Source organism: Aotus nancymaae, unplaced genomic scaffold (genome assembly GCF_030222135.1).
Source record: "Aotus nancymaae isolate 86718 unplaced genomic scaffold, 86718_ANA_hifiasm-v0.15.2.pri h1tg000033l, whole genome shotgun sequence".
Taxonomy (NCBI): domain Eukaryota; kingdom Metazoa; phylum Chordata; class Mammalia; order Primates; family Aotidae; genus Aotus; species Aotus nancymaae.
In genome coordinates, this window is record NW_026988447.1 from 324,195 (window position 1) to 335,403 (window position 11,209).

Consider the following 11,209-nt stretch of genomic DNA (forward strand, 5'->3'; position numbering starts at 1 on the left):
AGTTTGATTGTCCTGGCCAGAACTTCTAATACTATGTTGAATAGGAGTGATGAGAGAGGGCATCCTTGTCTAGTGTCGGTTTTCAAAAGGAATGCGTCCAGCTTTTACTTATTCAGTATGATATTGGCTGTGGGTTTGTCATAAATAGCTCTTAATATTTTGAGGTACTTTGCATCAATACCTAGTTTATTGAGAGTTTTTAGAATGAAAGCTATTGAATTTTGTCAAAAGCCTTCTCTGCACCTATATTATTGAGATAATCTTGTGGTTTTTGTCTTTGGTTCTCTTCATGTGATGGATTACATTTATTGACTTATGTATGTTGAACCAGCCTTGCATCCCAGGAATGAAACTAACTTAATCATGGTGGATAAGCTTTTTGATGTGCTATTGGATTCAGTTTGCCAGTATTTTATTGAGGATTTTTGCATCAATGTTCATCAGGGATATTCACCTGAAATTTTCTTTTTCTATTGTGTCTCTTCCAGGTTTTGGTATCAGGATGATGCTGGCCTCATAAAATGAGTTAGGGAGGGTTCCCTCTTTTTCTATTGTTTGGAATAGTTTCAGAAGGAATAGTATCAGCTCCTCTTTGTACCTTGGTAGAATTCAGCCATGAAACCATCTAGTCCTGGACTTCTTTTTGTTGGTAGTATATTAGCCTCTTAAAAAAACTAATTTAAGGGAGATCCAAGATGGCCGCTTAGGAGGAACTCGGGAATGCAGCTCCGAGAGAAAGCACAGAGGGTGAGTGGACGCCGTATTTCCAGACTGATTTTTACTGCCCACAGACCAGGAGATTCACACGCAGAGAAGCCACACGGGTCGCCAGCGCCGCTGGCGCCGCTGGCTTGAACGGCGCAGCCGCTGGGCCGGCACCCTGAGGCAACAGCTCACTGTTCAAAGTGAGAGAGTCTGAGTCCCCTATAAGCCAGCAAGGGGAGCTGAAACGGGGAGCCAGGCCAGCGCCACGAATCTCAGAGCCGCGGCTTTAGCCAACGCAGCGGCTCCGGAGGCAGATCAGACGAGACGGTGTCCCCTCTTACCCAGCAAGAAGACCTGAAACACAACTGAAACCGGGACGGTCCAGCTCTGTGGAGGAGGGGCGTTCTCCATAGGCACCCTGCGGTTCCCAGGGCAATCTACTAAGGCAATCCGCCACTACAGAGACTCCGTCACTACAGGGGCGGGCCAACATAGCGGAAGCAGTTCTAACTACACCCAGAAGTTCACACGGAAGCTGGGTGGAGCCCACAGCAGCTTAGCGAAGCCTCTGCAACCTGAGTGTGACTAGGCTGCCACCTTGTGGGCAGGGAAAACAGCAACCGCACAGGGGAACATCGTAAAACCGTAACTCCCTGGGACAGAACACCTGGGGGGAAGAGCAGGGGGTTTATGAGTTCTGCCACAGCAGACTTAAAATTACCAAAATCAGAAAGACAACAACTACAAAGTCAACAGGTGGATAAATCCACAAAGATGGGAAGAAACCAGCGCAAAAAGGATGAAAACACCCAAAACCAGAACACTTCTCCTCCTACAAGGGATCACAACTCCTTACCAGCAAGGGAACAAGACTGGATGGAGAATGAGTGTGATGAAATGACAGAATCAGCTTTCAGAAAGTGGATAATAAGAAACTTCCGTGAGCTAAAAGAACATGTTCTAACCCAATGCAAAGAAACTAAGAACCTTGAAAAAAGACTTGATGAAATGCTAACAAGAATGGACAACTTAGAGAGGAATATGAGCGAATTGATGGAGCTGAAAAACACAACACGAGAACTTCGTGAAGCATGCACAAGTTTCAACAGCCGAATTGACCAAGCAGAAGAAAGGATATCAGAGGTCGAAGATCAACTCAATGAAATAAAACGAGAAGGCAAGATTAGAGAAAACAGGGTAAAAAGGAATGAACAAAGTCAACAAGAAATATGGGACTATGTGAAAAGACCTAATCTACGTTTGATAGGTGTACCTGAATGTGACGAAGAGAATGCATCCAAGCTGGAAAATACTCTTCAGGATATTATCCAGGAAAACTTCCCCAACCTAACAAGGCAGGCCAAGATTCAAGTCCAGGAAATACAGAGAACACCACAAAGATACTCCTCTAAAAGAGCAACCCCAAGACACATAATCATCAGATTCACCAGGGTTGAAATGAAGGAGAAAATACTAAGGGCAGCCAGAGAGAAAGGTCAGGTTACCCACAAAGGGAAGCCCATCAGACTCACTGCAGATCTCTCAGCAGAAACCCTACAGGCCAGAAGAGAGTGGGGGCCGATATTCAACATCCTTAAGGAAAAGAACTTTCAACCCAGAATTTCGTATCCAGCCAAACTAAGCTTCATAAGTGAAGGAAAAATAAAATCCTTTGTGAACAAGCAAGAACTCAGAGAGTTCATCACCACCAGACCAGCTCTACAAGAGCTCCTGAAGGAGGCACTACACATAGAAAAGAACAACCAGTACCAGCCACTCCAAAAACACATGAAAAGGTAAAGAGCATCAACACAATGAAGAATCTGCATCACCCAAAGGGCAAAACAGCCACCTAGCACCAAAATGACAGGATCGAATTCACACATAACAATATTAACCCTAAATGTAAACGGACTAAATGCCCCAATCAAAAGACACAGACTGGCAAATTGGATAAAAAGCCAAAACCCATCAGTGTGCTGTATCCAGGAAACCCATCTCGCATGCAAGGATACACAAAGGCTCAAAATAAAGGGATGGAGGAAGATTTACCAAGCAAATGGAGAGCAAAAAAAAGCAGGAGTTGCAATTCTCATCTCTGATAAAATAGACTTTAAAGCAACAAAGATCAAAAGAGACAAAGAAGGACATTACATAATGGTAAAAGGATCAATGCAGCAAGAAGAGCTAACGATCCTAAATATATATGCACCTAATACAGGAGCACCCAGATACATAAGGCAAGTTCTTAAAGACTTACAAAGAGACTTAGACTCCCACACAATAATAGTGGGAGACTTCAACACACCATTGACAATATTAGACAGATCGACGAGACAGAAAACTAACAAGGATATCCAGGACTTGAACTCAGACCTGGAACAAGCAAACCTAATAGACATTTACAGAACTCTCCACCCCAAATCCACAGAATATACATTCTTCTCAGCACCACATCACACCTACTCTAAAATTGACCACATAATTGGAAGTAAATCACTCCTCAGCAAATGCAAAAGAACGGAAACCATAACAAACAGTCTCTCAGACCACAGTGCAATCAAGTTAGAACTCAGAACTCAGAAACCAACCCAGAACCGCACAGCCTCATGGAAAATGAACAACTTTCTCCTGAATGTTGACTGGATAAACAATGAAATGAAGGCAGAAATAAAGACGTTCTTCGAAACCAACGAGAATGAAGACACCACATACCAGAATCTCTGGGACACATTTAAAGCAGTCTCTAGAGGAAAATATATAGCAATAAGTGCCCACATGAGAAGAAAGGAGAGATCTAAAATTGACACCCTATCGTCAAAATTGAAAGAGCTAGAGGAGCAAGATCAAAAAAACTCAAAACCTAGCAGAAGACAAGAAATAACTAAGATCAAAGCAGAATTGAAGGAGATAGAGACACGAAAAACCCTTCAAAAAATCAATAAATCCAGGAGCTGGTTTTTTGAAAAGATCAATAAAATAGACAGACCACTAGCCAGACTAATAAAAAAGAAAAGAGAAAATAATCAAATAGATGCAATAAAAAATGACAAAGGGGATATCACCACAGATTCCACAGAAATTCAAACCATCATCAGAGATTATTACAAACAACTCTATGCACATAAATTAGAAAACCTGGAGGAAATGGATAAATTCCTGGACAGTAGCCTCCTCCCATGCCTAAACCAGGAAGAAGTCGAAACCCTGAATAGACCAATAACAAGGTCTGAAGTCGAGGCAGCAATTAAGAGCCTACCACCCAAAAAAAGCCCAGGTCCAGATGGGTTCACAGCAGAATTCTACCAGACATACAAAGAGGAACTGATACCATTCCTACTGAAACTATTCCAAATAATCCAAAAAGAGGGAATCCTTCCCAAATCATTTTATGAGACCAACATCATCCTAATACCAAAACCTGGCAGAGACTCAACAAGAAAAGAAAACTACAGGCCAATATCCATGATGAACATAGATGCAAAAATCTTCAATAAAATAATGGCAAGCCGATTACAACAGCACATCAAAAAGCTTATCCACCATGATCAAGTAGGATTCATCCCGGGGATGCAAGGCTGGTTCAATATACGCAAGTCTATAAATGTAATTCACCACATAAACAGAACCAAAGACAAAAACCACATGATTATCTCAATCGATGCAGAGAAGGCCTTCGACAAAATTCAACAGCCCTTTATGCTAAAAACCCTCAATAAACTAGGTATCGATGGAACGTATCTCAAAATAATAAAAGCTATTTACGACAAACCGACAGCCAATATCATACTGAACGGGCAAAAACTGGAAGCATTCCCTTTGAAATCTGGCACTAGACAATGATGCCCTCTCTCACCACTCCTATTCAATATAGTACTGGAAGTTCTAGCCAGAGCAATCAGGCAAGAAAAAGAAATAAAGGGTATTCAATTAGGAAAGGAGGAAGTCAAATTGTCTCTATTTGCAGACGACATGATTGTATATCTAGAAGACCCCCTCATCTCAGCCCAAAAGCTCCTGAAACTGATAAGCAACTTCAGCAAAGTCTCAGGATACAAAATCAATGTGCAAAAATCACAAGCATTCCTATACACCAATAACAGACTTAAAGAGAGCCAAATCAAGAACGAACTGCCATTCACAGTTGCTACAAAGAGAATAAAATACCTAGGAATACAACTAACAAGGAATGTAAAGGACCTCTTCAAGGAGAACTACAAATCACTGCTCAATGAAATAAGAGAGGACACAAACAGATGGAGAAACGTTCCATGTTCATGGTTAGGAAGAATTAATATCGTGAAAATGGCCATACTGCCCAAAGTAATATACAGATTCAATGCTATCCCCATCAAGCTACCAATGACCTTCTTCACAGAACTGGAAAAAACCACCTTAAACTTCATATGGAACCAAAAGAGAGCCCGCATAGCCAAGTCAATTCTAAGCAAAAAGAACAAAGCGGGAGGCATCACACTACCAGACATCAAACTCTACTACAAGGCTACAGTAATCAAAACAGCATGGTACTGGTACCAAAACAGAGATATAGACCAATGGAACAGAACAGAGGCGTCGGAGGCAACACAACATACCTACAACCACCCGATCTTTGACAAACCTGATAAAAACAAGCAATGGGGAAAGGATTCCCTGTTCAATACGTGGTGTTGGGAAAACTGGCTAGCCATATGCAGAAAGCAGAAACTGGACCCCTTCCTGACACCTTACACTAAAATTGACTCCAGATGGATTAAAGACTTAAACATAAGACCTAACACCATAAAATCACTAGAAGGAAACCTAGGCAAAACCATTCAGGACATAGGCGTAGGCAAGGACTTCATGACCAAAACACCAAAAGCATTGGCAACAAAAGCCAAAATAGACAAATGGGACCTAATCAAACTCCACAGCTTCTGCACAGCAAAAGAAACAGTCAATAGAGTGAATCGGCAACCAACAGAATGGGAAAAAATTTTTGCAGCCTACCCATCTGACAAAGGGCTGATATCCAGAATTTACAACGAGCTAAAAAAGATTTACAAGAAAAAAACAAACAAGCCCATTCAAAAGTGGGCGAAGGATATGAACAGATACTTTACAAAAGAAGACATACATGAGGCCAACAAGCATATGAAAAAATGCTCATCATCACTGGCCATTAGAGAAATGCAAATCAAAACTACATTGAGATACCATCTCACACCAGTCAGAATGGCAATCATTAAAAAATCTGGAGACAACAGATGCTGGAGAGGATGTGGAGAAATAGGAACACTTTTACACTGTTGGTGGGAGTGTAAACTAGTTCAACCATTGTGGAAAACAGTGTGGCGATTCCTCAAGGACCTAGAAATAGAAATTCCATTTGACCCAGCAATCCCATTACTGGGCATATATCCAAAGGATTATAAATCGTTCTACTATAAGGACACATGCACACGAATGTTCATTGCAGCACAGTTTACAATAGCAAAGACCTGGAACCAACCCAAATGCCCATCGATGATAGACTGGACAGGAAAAATGTGGCACATATACACCATGGAATATTATGCAGCCATTAAAAACGAGGAGTTCGCGTCCTTTGTAGGGACATGGATGAACCTGGAAACCATCATTCTCAGCAAACTGACACAAGAACACAAAATCAAACACCACATGTTCTCACTCATAGGCGGGTGTTGAACAAGGAGAACACATGGACACAGGGAGGGGAGCACTATACATGGGGGTCTGTTGTGGGGGAGTGGGGGGGACAGCGGGGGGGGTGGGGAATTGGGGAGGGATAGCATGGGGAGAAATGCCAGATATGGGTGAAGGGGAGGAAGGCAGCAAATCACACTGCCACGTATGTACCTATGCAACAACCTTGCATGTTTTTCACATGTACCCCAAAACCTAAAATGCAATTAAAAAAAAAAAAAAAAAAAAAAAAAAGAATGACTGCTAAAAAAAAAAAAAAAAAAAAAAACTAATTTAAGTTTGGGGGTACATGTGAAGGTTTGTTGCATAGGTAAAAATGTGTCATGGTGGTTTGTTGTACATATTATTTCATCACCCAGGTATTAAGCCCAGTACTCAATAATTATTTTTTTTGTTCCTCCTCCTCCTCCCAGCTTCCCTTCTCAAGTAGACATCAGTGTCTGTGTCTGTTGTTTACTTATTCATGTTCATAAGTTCTTATAATTCAGCTCTCACTTATAAATAAGAACATGTGATATTTGGTTTTCTGTTCCCGTGTTAATTTGCTAAGGATAGTAGCCTCCAGCTCCATCCATATTCCTGGAAAAACATGATCTTATTCTTTTTTTTTTTTTTTTTTTTTTTGAGACGGAGTTTCGCTCGTTACCCAGGCTGGAGTGCAATGGTGCGATCTTGGCTCACTGCAACCTCCGCCTCCTGGATTCAGGTAATTCTCCTGCCTCAGCCTCCTGAGTAGCTGGGATTACAGGCACGTGCCACCATGCACAGCTAATTTTTTGTATTTTTAGTAGAGACGGGGTTTCACCATGTTGACCAGGATGGTCTCGATCTCTTGACCTCGTGATCCACCCGCCTCGGCCTCCCAAAGTGCTAGGATTACAGGCGTGAGCCACCACGCCCGGCTGATCTTATTCTTTATATGGCTGCATAGTATTCCATGGTGTATGTGTACCACATTTTCTTTATCCAATCTGTCATTAATGGGCATTTAGGTTGATTCTATTTCTTTGATATCCTGAATACTGCTGCAGTGGACGTTCTCATGCATATGTCCTTATGGTAGAATAAGTTTTATTCCTCTGGGCATATACCCAGTAATAGAATTGCTGGGTTGAATGATAGCTCTGCTTTTAGCTTTTTGAGGACTTGCCAGAGTATAGATTAACCCCTTCAGCGGCTCTGAGGGGAATGAAGTCTAGAATCGCAATGCAGGGAGACTGCAATAATGCAGACAAAGGATGATGAGAGTCTATACCAGAGCTCTTTTAGCAAAAACAAAAAAATAGATCCCAATTCAAAAACCATTTATGGAGTTAAATAATCAGTACACAGTAATTCGATTAGACATTAAACATAAGAATGGGATACAAAGCAAAAAGAATGCTTAGGTTTTTAATTTGGGTGACAAGATTTGATTAAGTGTGTTGGAACACAGATGAAACATGGGGTTCAGGAAGAAGACGATGATTGTGTATCTTTGAGTGAAAACAATTGGCAGCTTTTATGAGACACAAGGCATCTTTTAAAACCTGAAGACATAATTCCTGTAACTTTACAATCATGTGCCTTTGAATTAAAGTACATTTCAATGATAGTACAAATTAGTTCTATGTTCCTCTGCTGTTCAGAGAAAATGAAACAAAGGAGTTCAACAAACCACTCACACTGATTCAAAGTAGCTCTGAAATTCAATGATAATATAAACAACTAATCTGTTTTTGTTTTTTCATTGGCAATTTTAGTGGGTACTGGCATGATATATAGATAGAGTTGGGGGGGCAGAAATCTACAGCAAATATAATTCCTTTCTCTCCTTTTCAATCAATGTCAGGTGTTATAACTAGCTTTGAGTATAACAGATGTTATAACTTCAGGTTTCCATGGCTTAAAGAATTATTCTATTACTAAATGACTGTTAGCATGTCAAGAAAGCCAGCAGGTAGCTGTAAATCCAATTTGTATCTCAACACTTTCTCCAGTGATTATCTAGTGGCCTCCAGCCCACAGGAGCTACAATAGCAGGAGAATGAATAGGGAGATGGTAGCAAACCCAAGCAGGAGATAGGAAAAATAATCTGAATATTGACCCTGATAACCAATAATTTTAACACATAATTGTAACAGTTTCCTAACTCATTTAACTTTGACACACTTGAAAGCATCTCATTTCTTCTAATAGGAACCGATGGGTGTATCACAGATGATCACAGTCTAAACACTTCATGCAATAGCCTCCTCATTCTCTCATTCTCACATGGTATACCCATTCTTTCACTATTTGTTAACATATTTTATTAAATGTTCAAAAGAAAACAACACCAAAGGTTGAGTTGCCTCAGGGAAAGGTCATTCATTCTACCTACTTCTTAATATCATAAAACCTCTAGGCTCTATTCCCTGTGCTCTTCAGAATAAACAAATGTTCCATTACTGTACTACTGAAAATGTGCTTGGATAACTTTTTAAATTATTTTTTCAATTCATTTGAATTCAAACCTGCAATGTTACATCAACCAACAGTGTTTGAATAAATACAGGCCCTTTTCTTCTGTATGAATAAAATCAATGCACTTCAAATTTGTCTGTTCAAATCAAGTTTATAAGATTCTTAGAAATTAACATTCATGACTTTTAATATATTCTCAAAAGTACATCAGCCTATCTTTAAGTTGTTTTAGAATCTCAACCTATTTTTCAGAATAGTACAGAGTGTTTTGTTTCTTTTTTTTCAAACTGTTGTGACTTTAATTGCCTTATTCCCAGAGTGTAAGCTACCTGACTTCCTCATTAAGGAGAAGGGTTTAACATATTCATAAATCTCTATTTCTTGGGGAAAATTCTGCTATCAAACACAACTTCCAACAGTAAGATTTCAATGAGGTATGTCGATGAGGTGGTACTTTATATTGAACTCCATTAAGGTTTTTTTCTTTTTTTTCTTTTGGTTTATATATTTGGTTTTCAATGCGTTTTGTTTTGCCTCAGCTATAGAAGGAAAGAAAAAAATATTGTAAGGTCAAGGCAGCAGAATTGGCTGTTTGCTGGCTTTCTGAATTGCAACAGCCTTTTCCATTCATTCCATGTCCTCAACTCAGAGCTTGCAGTTTCTTGTCTTCCTTCTGCCTCTTACTCCTGTTCATGTGTTAACAAGACTTTCTTAGTCAAAATGGTGATAATACTTAGAAAGATGCTTTCCTCCCCATCTGCCAGGTATTTTTGGCTTTCATTACCTGTATCATCCTCAATCAAACTTGTTTAAAATATTCAATGAACAATGTAGCATCATCATCCAGTACTTATTTCAGAAATATGCACACCTACAAGTAACCTAAGACTCAAGAAGCACCAGAAAAATATGTCATAAGGCATCCCACAATACATTACTTCCAAAGGATCTGGTTATATGATTGCTGGAAATAGCACCTCACAAGATGGACTGATCCATGATGAGTCCACCACGCATCTTGAAAATATCAAATAAGTGGGAGAGAAGCTCTGGTCTGTGGCTCCCACAGAGAAGAATGAAAATAGCTGATGAATCCTGCACCTTCAGCTGAGGCATCCAGGTTCCCTCACTGGGACTTAGCAGGCATTTGGCACATGCAAAGCAAAGTAAAGCAGGGTGGAGCAATGACCCAGGAGCTGCATAGGATAAAGGGAACTCCCACACCCAGCCAAGGGAGGTGGTGAGTGACTGTGCTACCTCACCCAGGGAACTATGCTTTTTCCATAGGTCTGTGAATCTTGTGGATCAGAAGGTCCCCTCATGAGCCCATGCCACCAAGGCCTTGGATCCCAAGCACAAAGCTGTGCATCTCCCTTGAGTTTCCGAGAGCAGCAACAGACTGGACACTGCCTAAGACAAATGAGTTCCTAGGGCAGGGGCAGCCACCATCACTGCGGCTCCAGTCAGGCATTTTCCCCTGCTGGCATCAAGGAGACTGGGTGGTTTGGACCAAGAGGAATTTTCCACAGTGCAGTACATTAGCTGTAGCAGATAATGGCCACACTGCTTCTTCAGGTGCTATCTGGATCCATCCCTCCCTGCAATTCCAGCCAAGGTTTTATGGACAGAAGTCTTGTATCTCTGGGAAGGAGCCCCTGGGAGAAGAGCAGCCATGGTCTCATATTCAGAGGAGCTAGTCTTTCCTGCCAGCTGTCTCTGAAGAAGCCAGGAAGTCTGGATGAGTGTGATTCCCACAAGCACAGCATACCCACTCCACCAAGGGGCAGCTAGGTTGCTTCTTTATGCGGGCCCTGATCTCGGGCTTCCTGACTAAGTGAAACCTACTAACAGGGGCTGCCAAACACCACATATGGTATCGTTATGGCTGGCATCAACTTAATGGCCCTCTGGGACAGAGCTCCCAAAAGAAGGATCAGGCAGTCATCTTTGTTGTTCTGCAGCCTCTCATGGTGATACCTTCAGGTGCAGGAGGAACTCATGTGAATTGGGTATGGAGTGGTCTCCCAGTAAACTGCAGTAGCCCTACAGAAGAGGGGCCTGACTTTTAAAAGAAACACAAACAGAAATAAACAACAACAACATCAACAAAAAAGACCCCACAAAATCCCCATCCAAAGGTCAGTGGCCTCAAAAATCAAAGGTTGGAAAACCCACAAAAATGAGAAAAAAAGACAATACTGTATCATTTAATACTTCTCCTTTATGTAGGTTACGTATTTCTGAGACACTCATTATTTTATGAGTCATAATACTGTACCTGTCTTTCCCCATTGCGATCCCTTTTTACTTTAATCTTTTTTATACATATTTTCCCTCTGCATTGCAATC